The sequence below is a fragment of the Sciurus carolinensis genome, chromosome 5 (assembly GCF_902686445.1).
Source record: "Sciurus carolinensis chromosome 5, mSciCar1.2, whole genome shotgun sequence".
Lineage (NCBI taxonomy): Eukaryota > Metazoa > Chordata > Mammalia > Rodentia > Sciuridae > Sciurus > Sciurus carolinensis.
In genome coordinates, this window is record NC_062217.1 from 93,850,937 (window position 1) to 93,875,089 (window position 24,153).

The 24,153-nt window shown below is 37.0% G+C and overlaps 1 protein-coding gene across 16 annotated transcripts in view; it reads right to left on the reverse strand.

Annotated features, from left to right (window-relative positions):
• The window catches only part of LOC124984424 (gastric triacylglycerol lipase-like), a 110,656-nt gene that overhangs the window by 36,632 nt on the left and 49,871 nt on the right, over nt 1-24,153 (reverse strand). The window lies entirely within an intron of this gene.

Here is a 24,153-nt window from a genome sequence, read left to right on the forward strand (position 1 = left end):
ATATGATAAGGGTATTAACATTTACCATACAGACTAAGTTGGAAAATATCTATTTTCTTTTCATTTTTCTCTCTTTGCTCTTTCTCTTTATGCTGCCCTCTATTACCTGAAACTCCTTTGTATGCACCAGGGGAACACTGTAATATTTAAAATTAAAAAAAAATTCATATTGACTACTAGATAATGAGAGAACCTCCAAGACCAAGAGAATTTCCTTTCCATATCTCAACTTTCTTTTCTGCTTTATTTTGCTATGTGCAAAAAAGCACACACATCCTTAAAATGAAGCTTTTTCAAATCAAGAAAAATAAGGTCTCCCTGTATGTTTTTTCATTTAGCAAATGTAACCCTAAATATCAGATTTAATTTTGATAGTATTGACCTATCAAAAATACTTGAGGGAAGAAAGTAAATTACCTTTAGAAATCATCTATCCCAAAGCTTTTATTTCAGAGGGTAAAGTCTTAGAGAAATGAAGTGATTTGTCCAAATGTGCACAGCTGGTAAGTAGAGCACAATCCTGAGACTTTTAAAATTACATTACATGGTACAAGATAACTAGAACATTATCAAAAACAAAACATTATAAAAATTTCACCTGATATGCAAAAATTACTGAGAGGAGAAAAATAAGCAATGGAATGCATTGCTTAAATTGAATGCATTCAGTTAAAAAGCAATCGAAGTGTACAATATGGACAATGCCTACTTGGTACCATTAACATAACCTTGGACTTTCCCTCAAGCATGAAGCAAAAAATCAACATGTACCTCTGAGGGCTATTGACTGGAGGATTAAGATATGATAATCTTGGATGGATAATCTTATCTTTGAAAATAACTAGAATTTACTTGCTTGTTTAAAAAGAAAGGCACATAGAGTGAAATAAAAGACTTCTTGTTTGAACTCTTTAATCAGGCAGAGACTTTAATACCATCTGTTCCCTGTGTGCTTTTTAATATTAAATAAATTTTAGTATAGTATTATCTAATATTCCTAATAAACATTTGGAAATTCTCAATTATCCTGAAGGAATTTCTGCAAAGGAGAAATAAGATACAAATACAATTTTGCAAGAGGTGCAAAAGCTGTGCTCAGATTCTTTTTCTCAGCAATTCTCAGTTTCACTGCATTTATCCTTTATCTCCCATAGGTCTCATTTTTTTCTTCTCTTCCTTTTCCTGTCTCCTGTCTATGAGCACATGTGTGCAGGTTCAGGAGGTAGTAATAACTAGAGAACCCTATGCAAATAAGGAATCAGTACTCCTTAAGGAAGGTATATACTTTATAAATTAATAATAATTAAGTGCTAAGTTTTCACTTTAATCAGTAATTTGGATCTAAATGAGGATTTAACAAACTAGCCTAAGGGTCAAATATAGACCACTGCCTGCATTTGGAGTTAAGAATGGCTTTTGCATCTCTAAATGGTTAAAAGTTTTTAAAAAGAATTGTATCTCATGACATGAAAAAAAAACTCTATGAAATTTAAATTTCAGTAAAGAAAATGTTAATGGAACATAGCCATTCCTATTTGTTTTTGTGTGGCTGCATTATGACTACAGTAAAGTTGAATAGTTTCAACAGTGACTATGGCCAGTAAAATCTAAACTTTTTATTATGAACCTCTACAGAAGTTTGTTGATCCCTGATCTAAATCACCAGTCATTACTGTCCCCTCAGTGATCCTCTCTGGCTATTATTAGCCCTACAACATTGGTTCAGACTCTGTTTTCTCTCCCAGGACTGATTTATTTTTGGAATAGGATCAAAGTTTTTCTATGATTTCCAAAATGATGACAAAGTATAAGTGCCAACTTTTAACCTGGTTTCACTGTAAGTATTAGAGAAAAATGTTTCCAGATAGTAATTTATAACATTTATAAAAAAGGCTACAGATAACCTAAGTATACCTCTCTATCTAATGTGTTTGTATCACCATTTTTTAACTGCGACATAAAATTGTACTTATTATGGAGTACCATGTGATGCTTTAAGAGGTACATACATTTTGTAATGTTCAAATCAGGGTACATATCTATCCCCTCATTCATCATTTATTTATAGTAAAACATTCAAAATTATTTCTTCTAGCCTTTTGAAACATAAAGTACATTTTCTTTACTTATTGTCACCCTACTATGCAATACAACACCAGAGTTTATTTTCCCATCTAACTGTAATGTGGTATCCATTAATCAATCTCTCACCATCCCTCTGTCCCCTTTTCTTTCCCCAGCCTCTGGTAACCACTATTCTACTCTCCACTTCCATAAGATCAAATTTTTTAGATTCCACATCTGAGTGAGACCATGTGGCATTTGTCTTTCAGTGCCTGGCTTTTCTCATTTAACATAATGATCTCAAGTTTTATGTTGTCACAAATGATAGAATTTCATCCTTTTTACATAAATAGTATTACATTATGTATACATTGCATTACTTTGTGTATCTGTTGATAGTGACTTGTTTCTATTTCCTGGCTATTGTGAACAGTGCTGCATTGAACATGGGAGTTCAGATATTTCTTTGAAATACTGATATCATTTCCTATGGTTTCATACCCAGTACTAGTAGTTCTACTTATAATTTTCTAAGGAAACACCTTATTATTTTCCATAATGGCATAGTTTGCACTTCTACCAACAGAATATAAGTAATTCCCTTTTCTACACATCCTTGCCAACACTTGTTATCTTAGTAATTTTGATAATAATCATTCTCACTGGAATAAAATAATATCTAATTTGTGGTTTTGATTTACATTTACCTAATTATGTTGAACAAATTTTCATATACCTTTGGGTCATTTGTTGTATTCTTTTTAGAAATGTCTATTGCCAAGTTTTTAATTGGATTATTTGCTTTTCTGCTATTGAGTTTTTTGGGTTCCTTAAATATCCTGGATATTAACTTTTTGTCAGACATATAGTTGGCAAATATTTTCTCCCATTCTATTCGTTTTCTTTTCACTCGTTTCCTTTGTTGTATAGAAGTTACTTGGTTTAAGGTAATCTCATCTGTCTATATTTGATTTGGTCTCCTAGCTTTGGGGATATTATCCAAAAATCTTTACTCATTCCAAGTTTTGAAGCATTTTCCCAATGTTATCTCCTATAAGTTTCATAGTTTTGGGTCTTACATTTAAGTCTTTAATTTATTTGAGATAATTTTTATAAGGCCCAATAGAGTTTTCTGCAATGACAAATGTTGCATATTGCTGTTTTGCTATACAGTAACCATTAGCCACAGAAGACTATAAAGCACTTGATATGTGACCCATGAGACTGAAAAACTGAAATTTTAATTTAATCAAATTAATTCTAATTTTAATTTAAATAACCACATGTGGCTAGTGGCTACCTTAATCAATAGCACATTAGGACTGATTAAAGAGATCAAAATTATTATTCTTAGGCTTTCGACATATATGGGGTAATCCTTGCCATCAGATCTTAATGACTCAGATCTTCTTAGATCAAGGTATAAATTAAAAGCAAATGGGACCTGGGAGTCAACAAAATAATGTCTTATCAGTCTCTAGCAAGTTATACTAAATTAATTACCTATTAGAAAACTCCTATTGATTCAAAGAAGAAGAATAGAAAAATGATCCTAAAATAAATTCTTTCTTTTCCCATGCTAGAGAATATTGATGTAAGTAGTTTCTTTGGAATGGTTTCTTGTGCATTCAGAGAGTGGAACAGGAGAATCCTGTGCTGTGCAGTGAATAAAGACTTGTAAATTCCAGGAAAAAAAGGATTAACTTACAAAGCCCCATTTGGCTTCCTTAACAAAAAGTATGAGAAAGATTTTTACAGTCTCTTCTCCAAAGACTGCATGCTGCAAAAACATTATCATGTACCTGGCTTATTCTGGGATCAGTATTTCATGATTGTCTTATAGAGTATAAAAAGTTTTCCTAATTTTCAATGAGCTCTTTTCTTCTTAGAAATATAAAAATTCTCGGATCCAAGATGGCGGCCTAGAGGGAGACTGCACCTCCGGTCGCTCCACAACCCAGGAGTTAAGAAGGGGAGGCATTGAGAGACTCGGACTGAAGTGGAGCCACGGGTGAGTCTGCCCACTGGGTAAAGCTCGGCCCGGGTGGCAGGCCCAGATAGAGGTGGCTTATCGGAGCCGGGCAGGGCAGCTAGAGTCATCCACAGGCAGTCCTGCGCACTCCGGCGGTGGGCCCCGCCCACACAGCCAGCTTCTCCAGGTTCTCGGAACGGAACTGGCCCCCTAGTGAGAGCCTGTCTGAACAGAGCACGCTCCGAGTCCCGGAGCCCCTGCAGTGCAGTGTACTCCTGCAAAGAACCAGCGGAGAGCCTCGATCTGCAGTCAGCCTCAGGGATAAGGGCAGAGCAGCCGGAGACCTCTTCAGGCGGCTCTGCCCACTCCGGCTGCGGGCTCTCTTCACGGGGCGATCCAAGATGGCGGCCTAGAGGGAGACTGCACCTCCGGTCGCTCCACAACCCAGGAGTTAAGAAGGAGAGGCATTGAGAGACTTGGACTGAAGTGGAGCCACGGGTGAGTCTGCCCACTGGGTAAAGCTCAGCCCGGGTGGCAGGCCCAGATAGAGGTGGCTTAGCAGAGCCGGGCAGGGCAGCTTGAGTCTTCCCAAGGTAGTCTTCCACACTCCGGCAGTGGGCTCTTCCCACACGGCCAGCTACACGGTGCAGGCCCACAGTGAGAGCATTTCCGCACAGAGCCAGTTCCAAAACGTGGAACCAGTAGGAGGCTAGGGGCAGTATTCTTCGAATGAGCTGCTTTATCAGATTCCTCCAAGACATCAGGCTACTGAAGGCTGGGAGGTGATACACTGGAAATCTACTGGGACACTATAAGCCAATAGTGGAAAACTGCAACATCTCAGGGTCCCACTGACAACTGACCATTATGAGAAAACAAGGGAAGAAAATGTCCCAAACAAACCTAGATACTACATCAATAAAACCCAATGACAGCACAGCAGAAGAAATGTCAGAAAGGGAGTTCAGAATGTACGTAATTAAAACGATCAGGGAAGCTAATGAGGAGATGAAAGAGCAAATGCAGGCATTGAAGGAGGAGATGAAAGAGCAAATGCAGGCATTAAATGATCGCACCAATCAACAGTTAAAAGACCAAATACGGGAAGCAAGAGATCATTTCAATAAAGAGTTAGAGATACTGAAAAAAAACCAAACTGAAATCCTTGAAATGAAGGAAACAATAAACCAAGTTAAAAACTCCATAGAAAGCATAACCAATAGGATAGAACACCTGGAAGACAGAACCTCAGACATTGAAGACAAAATATTTAACCTTGAAAACAAAGTGGAACAAACAGAGAAGATGGTAAGAAATCATGAACAGAATCTCCAAGAACTATGGGATATCATGAAAAGGCCAAATTTGAGAATTATTGGGATTGAGGAAGGCTTAGAGAAACAAACCAAAGGAATGAACAATCTATTCAATGAAATAATAACAGAAAATTTCCCAAATCTGAAGAACGAAATGGAAAACCAAGTACAAGAGGCTTATAGAACTCCAAACATACAAAATTACAACAGACCCACACCAAGGCACATTATTATGAAAATACCTAACATACAAAATAAAGACAGAATTTTAAAGGCCGCGAGAGAAAAGAATCAAATTACATTCAGAGGGAAACCAATAAGAATATCAGCAGATTTTTCAATCCAGACCCTAAAAGCTAGAAGGGCCTGGAACAACATATACCAAGCCCTGAAAGAAAATGGATGCCAACCAAGAATCTTATACCCAGCAAAACTTACCTTCAAATTTGACGATGAAATAAGATCCTTCCATGATAAACAAAAGCTAAAGGAATTTACAAAAAGAAAGCCAGCATTACAGAACATTCTCAGCAAAATATTCCATGAGGAAGAGATGAAAAACAACGATGCAAATCAGCAACAGGAGGCGCTAGCCTAAAGGAATAGCCAAATAAAGGAGAAACCAAATCATGTCAAAAACAAATATGAGTCAATTGACTGGGAATACAAATCATATCACAATAATAACCCTGAATGTTAATGGCCTGAATTCATCAATCAAAAGACACAGACTGGCAGATTGGATTAAAAAGAAAAATCCAACAATATGCTGCCTGCAAGAGACACATCTCATAGAAAAAGACACCCATAGACTAAAGGTGAAAGGATGGGGAAAAACATACCATGCACACGGACACAGCAAAAAAGCTGGAGTATCCATCCTCATCTCAGATAATGTGGACTTCAAACCAAAACTAGTCAGAAGGGATAAAGAAGGACATTACATGCTGCTTAAGGGAAGCATAAATCAGCAAGACATAACAATCATAAATATCTATGCCCCGAACATTGGCTCATCCACGTACGTCAAACAAATCCTTCTCAATTCCAGAAATCAAATAGACCACAACACAATAATACTAGGCGATTTTAACACACCTCTCTCACCACTGGATAGATCGTCCAAACAAAAATTGAATAAAGAAACTATAGTTCTCAACAACACAATCAGCAATTTAGACTTAACGGACATATATAGAATATACCATCCAACAAAGAATGAATACACTTTCTTCTCAGCAGCACATGGATCCTTCTCTAAAATAGACCATATTTTATGCCACAAAGCTACTGTTAGTAAATACAAGAAGATAGAGATACTACCTTGTACTCTATCAGATCATAATGGATTGAAATTAGAAATAAATGACAGAATAAAAAACAGAAACTTCTCCAATACCTGGAGACTAAATAATACACTATTATATGATGAATGGATAACAGAAGACATCAGGAGGGAAATAAAAAAATTCTTAGAAGTAAACGAGAACAAAGACACATCATATCAAAATCTCTGGGACACTATGAAAGCAGTACTTAGAGGAAGATTTATTTCATGGGGTGCATTCAAAAAAAGAAGTAGAAATCAACAAATAAACGAGTTAACACTACAGCTCAAAGCACTAGAAAAAGAAGAGCAGACCAATACCAAAAGTAGTAGAAGACAGGAAATAGTTAAAATCAGAGCCGAAATCAACGAAATCGAAACAAAAGAAACAATCGGAAAAATTAATAAAATAAATAGTTGGTTCTTTGAAAAAATAAATAAAATTGATAAACCCTTAGCCACACTAACAAAGAGAAAGAGGGAGAAAACTCAAATTACTAAAATTCGGAATGAACAAGGAAACATCACAACAGACACGAGTGAAATACAAAACATAATTAGAAGCTATTTCGAAAATCTATACTCCAACAAAACAGAAAACCTTGAAGACATCAACAAATTTCTAGAGACATATGAACTACCTAAACTGAACGAGGAGGACATACACAACTTAAATAAACCAATTTCAAGCAATGAAATAGAAGAGGTCATCAAAAGCCTACCAACAAAGAAAAGTCCAGGACCAGATGGGTTCTCAGCCGAGTTCTACAAAACCTTTAAAGAAGAGCTCATTCCAATACTCCTCAAACTATTCCATGAGATAGAAGAGGAGGGAACCCTACCAAACTCGTTCTATGAAGCCAATATCACCCTGATACCTAAACCAGACAGAGACACATCAAGGAAAGAAAATTTCAGACCAATATCCTTAATGAACATCGATGCAAAAATTCTCAACAAAATTTTAGCAAATCGCATACAATATATATTAAAAAGATAGTGCACCACGATCAAGTGGGTTTTATCCCAGGGATGCAAGGTTGGTTCAACATTCGGAAATCAATAAATGTCATTCACCATATCAACAGACTTAAAATTAAGAATCACATGATTATTTCAATAGATGCAGAAAAAGCATTTGATAAAATACAGCATCCCTTCATGCTCAAAACACTAGAAAAAATTGGGGTAATGGGAACATTCCTAAACATTATAAAGGCCATCTACGCTAAGCCCATGGCTAATATCATTCTAAATGGTGAAAAACTGAAAGCGTTCCCCCTAAAAACTGGAACAAGGCAGGGATGCCCTCTTTCACCGCTTCTATTCAACATCGTCCTTGAGACTCTAGCCAGAGCAATTAGACAAACCAAAGAAATTAAAGGGATACGAATAGGAAAAGAAGAACTCAAACTATCCCTGTTCGCTGATGACATGATTATATATTTAGAGGAACCTGGAAATTCCACCAGAAAACTTTTAGAACTCATAAGTGAATTCAGTAAAGTAGCAGGTTACAAGATCAATGCTCATAAATCCAACGCATTTTTATACATAAGTGATGAATCTTCAGAAAGAGAAATTAGGAAAACTACTCCATTCACAATAGCATCGAAAAAAATAAAATACTTGGGAATCAATCTCACAAAAGAGGTGAAAGACCTCTACAATGAGAACTACAGAACACTAAAGAAAGAAATTCAAGAAAACCTTAGAAGATGGAAAGATCTCCCATGTTCCTGGATAGGCAGAATTAATATCATCAAAATGGCTATACTACCTAAAATTCTATACAGATTCAATGCAATTCCAATTAAAATCCCAATGACGTACCTCGCAGAAATAGAGCAAGCAATTATGAAATTCATCTGGAAGAATAAAAAACCTAGAATAGCTAAAGCAATCCTCAGTAGCAAGAGCGAAGCAGGGGGTATTGCAATACCAGATCTTCAACTCTACTACAAAGCAATAGTAACAAAAACGGCATGGTATTGGTACCAAAATAGACAGGTAGATCAATGGTACAGAATAGAGGACATGGACACAAACCCAAATAAATACAATTTTCTCATACTAGACAAAGGTTCCAACAATATGCAATGGAGAAAAGATAGCCTCTTCAACAAATGGTGCTGGGAAAACTGGAAAACTATATGCAATAGAATGAAACTAAACCCCTATCTCTCACCCTACACAAAACTCAACTCAAAATGGATCAAGGACCTCGGAATCAGACCAGAGACCCTGCATCTTATAGAAGAAAAAGTAGGTCCAAATCTTCAACTTGTTGGCTCAGGATCAGATTTCCTTAACAGGACTCCCATAGCACAAGAAATAAAAGCAAGAATAAACAACTGGGATAGATTCAAACTAAAAAGCTTTCTCTCAGCAAAGGAAACTATCAGAAATGTGAAGAGAGAGCCTACAGAGTGGGAGAATATCTTTGCCAACCATACCTCAGATAGAGCGCTAATTTCCAGAATCTATAAAGAACTCAAAAAACTCTACACGAAGAATACAAATAATCCAATCAACAAATGGGCTAAGGAAATGAACAGACACTTCACAGAAGAAGATGTACAAGTAATCACCAGATATATGAAAAAATGTTCAACATCCCTAGTAATAAGGGAAATGCAAATCAAAACTACCCTAAGATTTCATCTCACCCCAATTAGAATGGCGATTATCAAGAATACAAGCAACAATAGGTGTTGGCGAGGATGTGGTGAAAAAGGAACACTCATACATTGCTGGTGGGGTTGCAAATTAGTGCAACCACTCTGGAAAGCAGTGTGGAGATTCCTCAGAAAGCTTGGAATGGAAACACCATTTGACCCAGCTATCCCACTCCTTGGCCTATACCCAAAGGACTTAAAAGCAGCATACTACAGAGATACAGCCACATCAATGTTCATTGCTGCTCAATTCACCATAGCCAGATTGTGGAACCAACCTAGATGTCCTTCGGTTGATGAATGGATAAAGAAACTGTGGCATATTTATACAATGGAATATTACTCCGCAATGAAGAATGATAAAATTATGGCATTTGTAGGCAAATGGTCGAAATTGGAGAATATCATGCTAAGTGAGATAAGCCAATCTCAAAAAACTAAAGGACGAATGATCTCGCTGATAAGCGGATGAGGACATATAATGGGGGGTGGGAGGGGCTAGCATTAGGTTTAGGGTTAGGTTTAGAGTTAGGCTAAGGAGAGCAGTAAGAATGAAGGAAAGAAGGACTGTGTAGAGGGAAAAGAGGGGTGGGAGGGGTGGGAGGGGTGGGAGGGGTGGGAGGGGTGGGGGGGAGGGGAAAAATATAATAAACATCATTACCCTATGTAAACGTAAAAAAAATAAAATAAAAAAAAAAATTAAAAAAAAAAAAAAAAAAAAAAAAAAAAAAAAAAAAAAAAAAAAAAAAGAAATATAAAAATTCTCCATGAATTGGGAAGAATTCACAAGAAGCATGAAATATTTTATTAGTTTTCTCATTTCTTTGGAAAAATGCAGATGATTTAGCAAAGTAATTCTGACTTAAAAATCAAAGACGCATAAAAGGAAAAAAGACAAGCAAAAAAGCCTTTACACCTAGAAAAGCAAGAGGCCTAGAAAAGGAAGGAACTGATCCAGATAGAAAAGTAGGTGCAAAACCAAGCAAAAATTCCACCTCATCGAGCTTCATCAACTATTCTGAGAATTTCAATGTAAAACTGATAATAAGCATCTAAACCTATTACAAAATAATAATGATTATAGGAACTACTCTTCTTATGGTAAATGAGATTTGGAATTTTAGATTCCAAATTTTAACATCTTTTGGATCTGCCAAAAAATCTCATTCACCACTCCTCGTTGTGGTTGGAAACTTCCATGTCTTCCACATTATATAATAAAAGAGTGGGCTAAAGGAAAATGAGGAATAGCAATGTTTATGCTAACCAACATATCAAACTGTGAATTGTTAGCTGTTATTCTCTTCTGTGAAATGGTAACAGGTAATTATCTGTTCATTAAGTCTGCAGAAATTATTTACAGAATCAAATTTTTGTCAAGCAGAAATGGACTATGGTCAAGGCTTACATTTATACTAACTAAAATAATTTTCTCAAAGTAAAGTCTCTCTATACCTTAGGTTCTTACATGTGAAATCATAGTATCAGTAAATGTCTGATAAATTGCATAAGGTGTTGTGAGGTTTGAATGACATAGTATATGAAAAAGTGTTTTGAATAGCATTATAATAAAAAATTAGTGCTATCATAATCTTGAACCCACACCAAGGTCTAGTTATATTATCTTCCCAGGAAATAGAAAATAATCCACAATCTTTTAAAAGCAAGTGTTTGATTAGTGTTGGGACTAATGACACGTTAACTAACTCAGGCTGACTCCTTACTCCCTGGCGAGTGAGCAAGATCAAGGCTCAAAGGTGGTTTCAAAGGTAAATGATGATAAATCAGGCCACCGTTAGGGATTGGTTAACAACACTTCCGCAAACGTGATCAGCTCGTGCTTGCCATATAGTCCTATGGGACTCTCACCTGCGTGAGTCCTCCATGCCTTGCTGACCTTTAAGCTGATTGGTTCCTGCCTAACCCCCACCCTACATAAAAGCTGTGTGATTTCCTCAATAAACGAATTCCTGCTGTGACTGGTCTCCCTGACTCGTCTGATTGTCCTCTACCAGGAGGGCTGGGAGCGGGTGGTCAGTTGGCCCTACCTATCCTCATCTGGCTTTGTGGGGGAGCGTCCCCTTCCCTTGCGGCTGGTCGAGAAGAGCAAGGGGGCTTAAGACCCCGACAGATTAGAGCTTTAATATACTTTCTTTTATGTCTTTCCAAAAGGACCAAATCATTGAATTTTGAAAAAGGAAACTGACCTGTTAATAGTGTTAATTATATAGAGATGGAATTCCCCAATCAAAAAATTGAAATATACCTTTATTAATAGGTAAAATTAAATAATTTTACCTTTATAAATAGGTAAAATTAATAGATAAAATTTACTATTGTTTATAAAACCCTCCAAAAATAAATATAACTAGAGATCACCAATTTTTATCACCTCCTTTTACAATATAACCCATTGTTATATACAAGTCCACAAGTTCTCCCACAATGCTGTGTGTGCCCATGGATGAACGAATACAAAAATGCATTCCAATTGTCTATTTTCATATATTTTATCTATGTATTACTGCTAAATTTTTATTGTGCACTATTTTGTGTCCCAATACAGTAAAACCTTCCCAATGTTTTTCCAATAAGTTTCTAATGATATATTGATTATTAATATTAAAAAGCAACTACAGGGCTGGGGATATAGCTCAGTTGGTAGAGTGCCTGCCTCGCAAGCACACGGCCCTGGGTTCAATCCCCAGCACCACAAAATTAAAAAAGCAACTACACATGGAGACATGCCACTCCTATGGCCCCCAAGAGGGAGGACGATCAACAGAACCGTGTCAAGTGTTGAGTCCTCTATTCCAACAGACCGTGTCAAATGTCAGATCCTCTACTCCAACAGAGCCGTGTCAAATGTCAAAGTGGCAGGAAATAGATGTGGCAAAAATGGATCAGGAATGTGACATCTAGGTTGTTGGCCCAAAGATCTCCAAAAAACTACTCATTAGTAATGACAATAGGAACACTCGTTAAGTCTCTCAAAATCAACTTTTTTCTATCTCTTGCCACAATCCATGGAATGTTTATTTAAGAAAAACTGCTGAATTGAAGTAAGAATAATAAGTTAAGAAATATTTTAGTTTCTCATGTTCCATATGCCTCTCTCATTTCTTCCGTAGTTTTGCATTCAATGTATCTTTGTAAAGAAACAATTTACCAGTCACTGGAGAAAAATGAATGGAGTTGAAAGGACTAAAAATACCCAACATCCAGAGAATTGTCACTGTTTGACTATGTTATCAATCTTGGGAAAGCCCTCTTTATAGGGATTATCTTTATTTGACCTGGCTCAGAGCTCAATAACAGGAACAAGCCCTGTCCCATCCCTAGAGATCTATGAGAAAACACTGATTATGTTAACATATTTATAATTGGAGTATAGAAGAACAGGAGAGAAATAAAGTGTCATAAGGGATATTTGAAGAAAGAATGGCTGAAAATTTCTCAAATTTTATGAAAAACCTTGATCCTCTCTTACAAAACCTGAAGACATTCCAAGTAGGATGAATTAAAAGAGATACAGATCAAGACACATCAGTCAAATTGTTCAAAAGGCAAAGAATCTTACTGTAGCAACTAATCCCATAAAACATCTTCAGTATGATTAATAGAGAGCATCTCATTAGAAAACACAGAGGTCAGAAGACAGTGAGATGACATATTCAAATTCTAAAATAAAAAAGTGGTCAATCAAGAATTCTATACCCAATGAAATCTTATTTCAGAAACAAAGGAGAACTAAAGGCTTTGCCAAATACACAAAATGTAAAGAATTTGTCACTAGCATAACTGACCTACAAGAATACTAAAGAAAATACTAAAGAAAATCTTCAGGCTGAATGAAAAGAGAGAGGGGCTTCTCATTCACATTAACAAATAAGAAGGACCAGTACAGTAACTATCTGGTATTTATGAAAAATAGTAAAAATAAAAAAGTGTTTCATTCTTTTCTTCCCTTCTCTGAATTAAAGGCACAAAATAGGGAGCAATCTGCCGGGGCTTCGGTAGCTGCCAGAGGAAGAGCTGGGCGGCGAGCTATTTGGACTCAGCAACCTCCTGAACAACGGGGGGGCTGTCCTGAGAAGGTGGAGGTGCGCAGTGAGTTGCTTGGTCTCTAAGCACCCATACAGAACACCGGGTTGCTGCCTGGAGGAAGAGACGAGCGGTGGGTCACTGGGGCTTGGAGCATATGTACGAGGCTCCAAGTGACTGCTCAGATGACGGGTCACATAGCCAGGCGATTAGGTGCAAAGCACGGTCCGGTCCAGGGACCTAGGCACCTTTTGTTGAAAGAGCTACACAAAGACAAGCTGAGGGGCGGAGCAAAGGTTGCAGGACTGCGGGCAGCTTCTCTAAGGAGGGACAACCTAAGGAGACTCATCTGTGAAGGGTGAGGCTCCCAGGCCCAGGAGGTAGGTCCGGGCCCCTGGGAACATTGCCTGGGAAGGCTGCCTTGCCCAGGCAGCAAAACACCCCTCCCCCACTGGAACAGTGAGCATGGAAAGCAGGGAACTTTGCAGAGGAGGCCGCGCAGCACAGCGCTTGGTTTCAGAGCAAGCTGCCGGGGCTTCGGCAGCTGCCAGAGGAAGAGTTGGGCTGCGAGCTATTTGGATTCAGCAACCGCCTGAACAACGGGGGTGGGGGCTGTCCTGAGGAGGTGGAGGTGCACAGTGAGTTGCTTGGTCTCCAAGTGCCCACACAGAACACCGGGTGGCTGCCTGGAGGAAGAGACGAGTGGCGGGTCACTGGGGCTTGGAGCTTATGTATGAGGTTCCAAGTGGCTGCTCAGAGGAGGGGTCGCATAGCCAGGTGATTAGGTGCAAAGCACGGTCCGGTACGGAGAACTAGGCGCCTTTTGTTGAAAGAGCTACACAGAGACAAGCTGAGGGGCGGAGCGAAGGTGCCAGGACTGCGGGCAGCTTCTCTGAGGAGGGGCTACCTAAGGAGACTCGTCTGCGAAGGGCAGGGCTCCCAGGCCCAGGAGGTAGGTCCGGGCCCCTGGGAACGTTGCCTGGGAAGGCTGCCCTGCCCAGGCGGTAGTTGTGGACTGAGGGGAACCTCTAGGAGGGGAACTAACGAGCGAGACCTCCCCATTGGGTGAGTCTTCCCCGCCGGGTGAGGTTTTCCCACAAGGACAGTAAAACCAGAGACACAGGCCCAAACAGGCCTTGCCTCAGTTCGCAGCCTAGTTCCCCTTTGGATGACCATTGGTCAACAAGTAGAGGCACCTCTGTGCACTAGCAGGGAATATACCCCACCTGAAGACCACCACCCCTAGAGAGGCAACTTCCTTGGGGAGCACCGCAGTATCAACTTCCTCTAAGACTTCAGGCTACTGAAGGATAAGAGGGGATACACTAGAAATCTTCAGGGACATTATAAGTCAATAGAGGAAATCTGCAACATCTCAGCAGTCCACTGATACCTGAACAACATGAGAAAACAAGGGAAGAAAATGCCTCAAACAAATCTGGATGTTACATCAATAGAATCCAATGACAGCATGGCAGAAGAAATGTCAGAAAGGGAGTTCAGAATGTACATAATTAACATGATAAGGAAAGCAAACGATGAAATGAAAGAGCAAATGCAGGCATTGAATGAACACACCAATCGACAGTTAAAAGAGCAAATACAGGAAGCAAAAGACCATTTCAATAAAGAGTTAGAGATATTGAAAAAAAAACCAAACAGAAATCCTTGAAATGAAGGAAACAATAAACCAAATTAAGAACTCCATAGAAAGCACAACCAATAGGATAGAACACATGGAAGACAGAACCTCAGATATTGAAGACAAAATATTTAACCTTGAAAACAAAGTCGAACAAACAGAAAAGATGGTAAGAAATCATGAACAGAATCTCCAAGAATTATGGGATATCATGAAAAGGCCAAATTTGAGAATTATTGGGATTGAAGAAGGCTTAGAGAAACAAACCAAAAGGAATGAACAACCTATTCAATGAGATAATTTCAGAAAATTTCCCAAATCTGAAGAATGAAATGGAAAATCAAGTTCAAGAGGCTTATAGGACTCCAAATACACAAAATTACAACAGACCCACACCAAGGCACATTATAATGAAAATACCTAACATACAAAATAAAGACAGAATTTTAAAGGCTGTGAGAGAAAAGAACCAAATTATATTCAGGGGGAAACCAATACGGATATCAGCAGATTTTTCAATCCAGACCCTAAAAGCTAGAAGGGCCTGGAATAACATTTTTCAAGCCCTAAAAGAAAATGGATGCCAACCAAGAATCCTATACCCAGCAAAACTTACCTTCAGATTTGACGACGAAATAAAATCCTTCCATGATAAACAAAAGCTAAAAGAATATACAAAGAGAAAGCCAGCATTACAGAACATTCTCAGCAAAATATTCCATGAAGAAGAGATGAAAAACAAAGAAGCAAATCAGCAAAGGGAGGAGCTATCCTAAAGGAACTCTCAAATAAAGAGGAACCAAGTCGTGTCAAAAATAAACAAATAAATGAATAAAATGAGTCAAATGACCAGGAATACAAATCATATCTCAATAATATCCCTGAATATTAATGGCCTGAATTCATCAATCAAAAGACATAGACTAGCAGATTGGATAAAAAAGAAAGATCCAACAATATGTTGCCTGCAAGAGACTCATCTCTTAGAAAGAGATACCCAAAGACTAAAGGTGAAAGGATGGGAAAAAAATTACCATGCACATGGATCCAGCAAAAAAGCTGGGGTATCCATCCTCATTTCAGATAAAGTGGACTTCAATCCAAAGTTAGTCAGAAGGGATAAAGAAGTACATTTCATACTGCTTAAGGGAACCATAAATCAGCAAGACATAACAATCATAAATATCAATGCCCCAAATAGTGGCTCACCAATGTATGTCAAACAAATCCTTCTCAATCTCAGAAACCAAATAGACCATAACAGAATAATACTAGGTGATTTTAACACACCTCTCTCACCACTGGACAGATCTTCCAAACAAAAATTGAACAAAGAAACCATATATCTCAATAACACAATCAATAATTTAGACTTAACATTTATAAATATACCATCCAACGAAGAGTGAACACACTTTCTTCTCAGCAGCACATGGATCTTTCTCTAAAATGGACCATATATTATGCCACAAAGCTAATGTTAGCAAATACAAGAAGATAGAGACACTTCCTTGTATTTTATCAGATCATAATGGATTGAAATTAGAAATAAATGAAAGAGTAAAAAACAGAAATTACTCCAAAAACTGGAGATTAAACAATATGCTATTATATGATGAATGGATAACAGAAGATATTAGGAAGGAAATTAAAAAATTCTTAGAGGTAAATGAGAACAAAGAAACATCATATCAAAATCTCTGGGACACTATGAAAGCAGTACTTAGAGGAAAATTTATTTCATGGAGCGCATTCAATAAAAGAAGCAAAACTCAACAAATAAACGACCTAACACTACAGCTCAAAGCCCTAGAAAAAGAAGAACAGACCAACACCAAAAGTAGTAGAAGACAGGAAATAGTTAAACTCAGAGCTGAAATCAATGAAATTGAAACAAAAGAAACAATACAAAAAATTGACAAAATAAATAGTTGGTTCTTTGAAAAAATAAACAAAATTGATAAACCTTTAGCCACACTAACAAAGAGAAGACGAGAGAAAACCCACATCACCAAAATTCGAAATGAACAAGGAAATATCACAACAGAGATGATTGAAATACAAAACATAATTAGAAGCTATTTTGAAAATCTATACTCCAACAAAATAGAAAATTTCGAAGATATCAACAAGTTTCTAGAGACGTATGAATTGCCTAAACTAAACGAGGAGGACATACACAATTTAAATAGACCAATTTCAAGTAATGAAATAGAAGAAAAGTCCAGGACCTGATGGTTTCTCAGCCGAGTTCTACAAAACCTTTAAAGAAGAGCTCATTCCAATACTTTTCAAAGTATTCCATGAAATAGAAGAGGAGGGAACCCTCCCAAACTCATTCTATGAAGCCAATATCACCCTGATACCTAAACCAGACAGAGACACATCAAGGAAAGAAAATTTCAGAACAATATCCTTAATGAACATCGACGCAAAAATTCTCAACAAAATTTTAGTAAATCGCATACAAAAACATATTAAAAAGATAGTGCACCATGATCAAGTAGGTTTCATCCCAGGGACGCAAGGTTGGTTCAACATTCGGAAATCAATAAATGTAATTCACCATATCAACAGACTTAAAGTCAAGAATCACATGATTATTTCAATAGACACAGAAAAAGCATTTGATAAAATACAGCACCCCTTCATGCTCAAAACACTAGAAAAAATAGGGATAGTGGGAACGTTCCTTAACATTGTAAAGGCCATCTATGCTAAGCCCATGGCTAATATCATTCTTAATGGTGAAAAACTGAAAGCATTCCCCCTTAAAACTGGAACAAGGCAGGGATGCCCTCTCTCACCACTCCTATTCAATATCGTCCTTGAAACTCTAGCCAGAGCAATTAGACAGACCAAAGAAATTAAGGGGATACGAATAGGAAAAGAAGAACTCAAACTATCCCTATTTGCTGATGATATGATTATATACTTAGAGGAACCAGGAAATTCCACCAGAAAACTCTTAGAACTCATAAGTGAATTTAGTAAAGTAGCGGGATATAAGATCAATGCTCATAAATCTAATGCATTTTTATACATAAGTGATGAATCTTCAGAAAGAGAAGTTAGGAAAACTACCCCATTCACAATAGCCTCGAAAAAAATAAAATACTTGGGAATCAATCTCACAAAAGAGGTGAAAGACCTCTACAATGAGAACTACAGTACACTAAAGAAAGAAATTAAAGAAAACCTTAGAAGATGGAAAGATCTCCCATGTTCTTGGATAGGAAGAATCAATATTGTCAAAATGGCCATACTACCAAAAGTGCTATACAGATTTAATGCAATTCCAATTAAAATCCCAACAATGTGCCTTACAGAAATAGAACAAGCAATCATGAAATTCATCTGGAAGAATAAGAAACCCAGAATAGCTAAAGCAATCCTTCGCAAGAAAATGAAGCTGGGGGTATTGCAATACCAGATCTTCAACTATACTACAAAGCAATAGTAACAAAAACGGCATGGTAGGTACCAAAATAGACAGGTAGATCAATGGTACAGAATAGAGGACATGGACACAAACCCAAATAAATATAATTTTCTCATACTAGACAAAGGGGCCAAAAATATGCAATGGAGAAAAGATAGCCTCTTCAACAAATGGTGCTGGGAAAATTGGAAATCCATATGCAACAGAATGAAACTAAACCCATATCTCTCACCGTGCACGAAACTAAACTCCAAATGGATTAAGGACCTCGGAATCAGACCAGAGACCCTGCATCTTATAGAAGAAAAAGTAGGTCCAGATCTTCAACATGTCGGCTTAGGACCAGACTTCTTCAACAGGACTCCCATAGCACAAGAAATAAAAGCAAGAATCAACAACTGGGATAGATTCAAACTAAAATGCTTTCTCTCAGCAAAGGAAACCATCAGCAATGCAAAGAAAGAGCCTACAGAGTGGGAGAAAATCTTTACCAATCATATTTCAGATAGAACACTAATCTCCAGAATCTATAAAGAACTCAAAAAACTCAACACCAAGACTACAAATAACCCAATCGACAAATGGTCTAAGGAAATGAACAGACACTTCACAGAAGAAGACCTACAAGCAATCAACAAACACATGGAAAAATGTTCAGTATCTCTAGTAATAAGAGAAATGCAAATCAAAAACCACCCTAAGATTCCATCTCACCCCAATTAGAATGGCGATTTATCAAGAATACAAGCAACAACAGGTGCTGACGAGGATGTGGGGAAAAAGGTACACTCATACATTGCTGGTGGGGTTGCAAATTAGTGCAGCCACTCTGGAAGGCAGTATGGAGATTCCTTAGAAAACTTGGAATGGAACTACCATTTGACCTAGCTATCCCACTCCTTGGCCTATACCCAAAGGACTTACAATCAGCATACTACAGAGATACAGCCACATCAATGTTCATTGCTGCTCAATTCACCATAGCCAGATTGTGTAGCCAACCTAGATGCTCTTCAGTTGATGAATGGATAAAGAAACTGTGGCATATATATACAATGGAATATTACTCAGCCATAAAGAATGATAAAATTATGGCATTTGCAGGCAAATGGATGAAATTGGAGAATATCATGCTAAGTGAGATAAGCCAATCTCAAAAAACCAAAGGAAGAATGATCCTGCTGATAAGTGGATGATGATACATAATGGGGCATGGGAGGGGTTAGTTTTAGGGTTAGAGTGAGGGTTAGGGAGGGGGGCAAGAACGGGGGAAGGAAGGACTGTATAGAGAGAAAAGAGGGATGGGGGGGGGAAGGGGAAAAATAACAGAATGAATCAACCAATATCACCCTATGTAAATTTATGATTACACAAATGGTATGCCTTTACTCTATGTACAAACAGAGAAACAACATGTATCCCATTTGTTTACAATAAAAAAAAGAAAAAAAAACAAACTGAAAAAAAATAAATAAAATGAAATAAAATAAGAGTTTTAGAACAAGGGACCCTTTGTTTTCTTTTTGCACTAGGTCCCATAAGTTATGTAGCAGGTCTGTGAAACCTAAGCACATCTTTGACAGAAGATGATATTGCAGAGGGAAAAAAAAAATGAAGATGCAAAACAGAAATAGCAAAATAAATAGAACAAGATCCTAGAATAAAAAGAATAAGATGAAGAATATGGATAGTGGTCTTAGAGTCAATGAGGGATGGGAACAGCATTTGCTCAGAGAAAAGAGACATGTGGGTGGATCAAGGATGTGGAAACATGGAAGGATACTACATTGAAAAGGAAGAAGCTAAGAGGTTTCCAAATCTTATTGGTCTCTATGATCTCAATTAAGCAGTCAAGCACTGGGTGCATGTGTTTGACAAACAAAGATTTCAAGAAAATATTTGAAGATGGATGAAAACTTTTATGATAAACACAGAGAAAAAGTAAAGTATAGAAAAAGTAAACCAAACATAAAATAACTGCAAGTAGACAATGTGAACATAACACCCTATTGGAGAAAGTTATAACAACAGATATAAAAGAGAGCAAATGTGCATTTGCTTTAGCTGTGCATATGTCAATATAAATTTTGACACTTGAAAAAATATTCAATATTTTTAAGATGAACTGTCATTTCATTATGTAACATTATTGGCAATATTAATAGGATACTGCCTGAGAAAGTTGTTGTTTAAGCTCTTGTCCACCACTTTCTTCATATCAAGCTTTCAGAGTTCTTTAGCTCTAATGTGTCCTGTGCAGCCCAACCAATTAGGTAGATACATTCCCATTGTAATAAGTCATTCCCTAAAAATCACCTCTGAATTTTTTCCATAATAATAAAGGTTTTTCTTTGCTTCTTTGTTGATTTACAATGCACAAAAAGTATAAAAACTACGTGAACAGAGCAATAAATTAACACAAATTAATGAATCTGTGTAGCCACTATGCAGATCAATAATTAAAACACTTCTGACACCAAAGAAGCAGGTCTACTGCCTTCTACTTATCGCTCACCTTTCTCTCCAAAAGGTAACCACTGTCTTCACTCCTAACCTTATAGTTTTTGAAATTTGTATTAAGCAAGTTAGCCATTCTTGGTTCTGGCTTCTTTTACTTCAAATTAGGTTTTATGAAACTATTATGTGTTATTGATGTAGCAATGGTTTATTTATTTTAATGCATATCATATTATATGAATGAAACATTTTCTTTGTATATATGTACTACTGTGAATGGATATTTGATGTTTTTCCAATTTTGGCTGCTAAAATAATGCTGTTGTGAACATTCTTGTATATTTTCATACACATTTGCCTGCAATTGTGTTGGGTATATTCTCAGTTGTAGAATTGACAGGTTCTAAGGTATGTGTATTTTAAACAATAGTAGTCAATTCCAAAGAGTTTTCCAAATTAACTTCACCAATTTATGTTCTCACCAACAGTGTATGAGATTTCTGGTTGTTCCACATACCCATACAACAGTTGGCAAAGGCTTTTTAATTTTAGCCATTCTATCAGTTTGTACCAATCTTAGGCATCTTTTTAAACCCTTTCAATAGTGGAGCATCTTTTGAAAAGTTTAATGGTACTTTGGATTCTTCTCTCTTATGAAAGTTCAGTTCTAGTCACTTGCCTCTGTGATTTCCTTTTAGATTTGTGTTGGGAGATTCCAAGAATACTTTTAGACGTGATAATACCAGAAGGAAACACAGGCCTCAGAAAAATTGTTTTACTCCCAGTTACTTTTATTACAACACAAGAATACAGATTAAAATGAGCAAAAGTAAGAAGAGAAACCAAGCAGAAGCTTCCAGATGTACTCTCCAGTGTGCAAGCACAGAGATGCACTCAATTCTTCCAGCAATGATGTAGGAAAACATGCAAAATGTTTATCAGTCAGGAAAACTCTCAAATCCACCATACCCCCACCTCAGGTGGGAAAAATGGGCTACAGTGGGTTAGAGCCCATGTTTTCTTCTCACACATTGAAAGATTATTAGTGGAGATGGATATAACATTTCCCCAGGTGTTAGGCTCTGGTGAACTAGTTTCCCCTAAGGAAAACCTTACTACCTTGTTGTTAACAAAGTGCTCTGATCCTGTATATCTCAAAATGCTTTTTCCTCCTCTTCCTCTACCAGAATCACAGAGGAATTTTTCTCAAATAGTTACTGAGAGAACCTGGTCAGGCTCCTGAAAGTGAAACTTAACAAAAGATTGTCTCCTATGACTGGGTTACCCTGGAGATTTTGACTGTCAGACTTGTGCACAGAGTGTCCTGCAGTTCATCACTTACTATTCAGATTTTCCTACATTGGCATTGGTTCTCTAGGTAATTTCTGCTCTTAAGTCTTTGCTTAGGTTAACTATAACTCCCTGTATTCAACTATCTCTCTGACCTTGGGGGGCAGCATTTTTCTCTATGTCCTTACCTCCCTTAAAGATCAAAGAAAAGTTGTTGGATTTTTAGTCTGTTTAGCCTTATTGTTTAGATGGTGACTTCCAAACTCCTTATGTGTGGAACCAGAAACAAGAAGTCTGAATGCCATTGGGAGACCTGCCACTGATGCCCATTGTTTTGTTACCATCTATTCACAGTATCCTTTCATCTTACATCTTCAGTCTCTTCCCATCTTCTCTCTTGAACATATCTATACTTCTCTGGTGTTTAAGAAACTCTTGGCTCTTTTAATGCACTAAACTATAAGTAGATATTTTGTGAAGCCATGCTCAAGTCTATTTACAGAGGCATATACCTCAACCATTGCTTCTTTGTACACACACTGGGCTAGAAAGCTAACTTCAGTCTCCCTGGGCTATGCACTTGGGAAAGTGAGGCACAACCCTATATGTTTTCTATAATGTCCCTACTTCTGGGACATGACCTCAAGCAATCAGAAGGAAGCAAAATTATACTGGAATCCAGGCCTCCTCTTCTTTTTTCCCCCAAATTCTTTTCACAGCTAGGAAAGTGTTTTTACTTTTCATTCAGCAGAGAGGAAAATTAGTTTTCATATCCAGACTCCATTATTTATGCATAATGTTAGTTCATATTCTTTTGAAGAAAATGAAGAACTTTTTTAAAAGGCTATCTTTTACAAGAAAAAAAATGGTTAAGATTATTGTTTCTGACATTAGTTATTTAAATTCTATTAAGAAACTCAAATTGTACTGATACATATATACCATTCCCCTGTGAATATAAATACCACTAATTTAATGAACAAAGGGCCCAGGAACAGGGAGAAAACAGACAATTATTTTACTGAATATTCTAATTAAATATGTTAAAAAAACATACATAGTAAGAAAAATTATTGGATTTCTTTTTTGTACAGGGGATTCAACCCAGGGACACTCTATCACTGAGTTATATCCCAGTCTTTTTAAAATTTTATTTTAAGCAAGTTCTCACTAAATTGCTGAGGGTCTTGCTAAGCTGCTCAGACTAGCCTAGCATTTGAGATCCTCCTGCCTTACCCTCCTGAGTAGCCAGGATTATAGGCATGTGCCACTCACCTCCAGCTTATAATAACTGAATTTTAATAGGAATGATAAAACTCTTTAAACACAGAGTACCATGGTTCTTTAGAGATTTGTTTTGGATAATATCAATGATTTCATTGTAAATTTGATGATAAACATCTAAGCCATACAAAAAGTCTATATGATTATAGTAAGAAATAGTTTTATGATTAATGATGTTTGTAATTTCAGAAAGTAAAATTGTAACATCTTCAGGGTCAGCCAAAAAGTCATTTCCGCCACTCCAAGTTGCAGTTGTCACATTCATATTTGTCACATTGTACAATGGAGAAGTTGTCTAAAAATAAATTAGTAAAACAAAAAAGAGTTTTCACAAAAAATGATACATTAGAAAGTTCTGTTTATCAAAGTATTAAATGGTGGATTTAAATGACATTTTAAAATAAATTTAACGGATTAGGCTTGATGAATTTATGGAAGCAACAAGTATGAAAGAACAGGTCTTACAATTTTTACTCAGAAATAAACATATATCAAAACTAGATAATTCCTGTTTTTTTATTTTTGTTTTTGTTTTTTGCTTTATGTTACTGGGGACTCAACCTATGGACATTCTATCACATCCCCAGACGCATCCCCGGCCCTTTTTGTTTTATTGAAATAGGACCTTGCTAAGTTG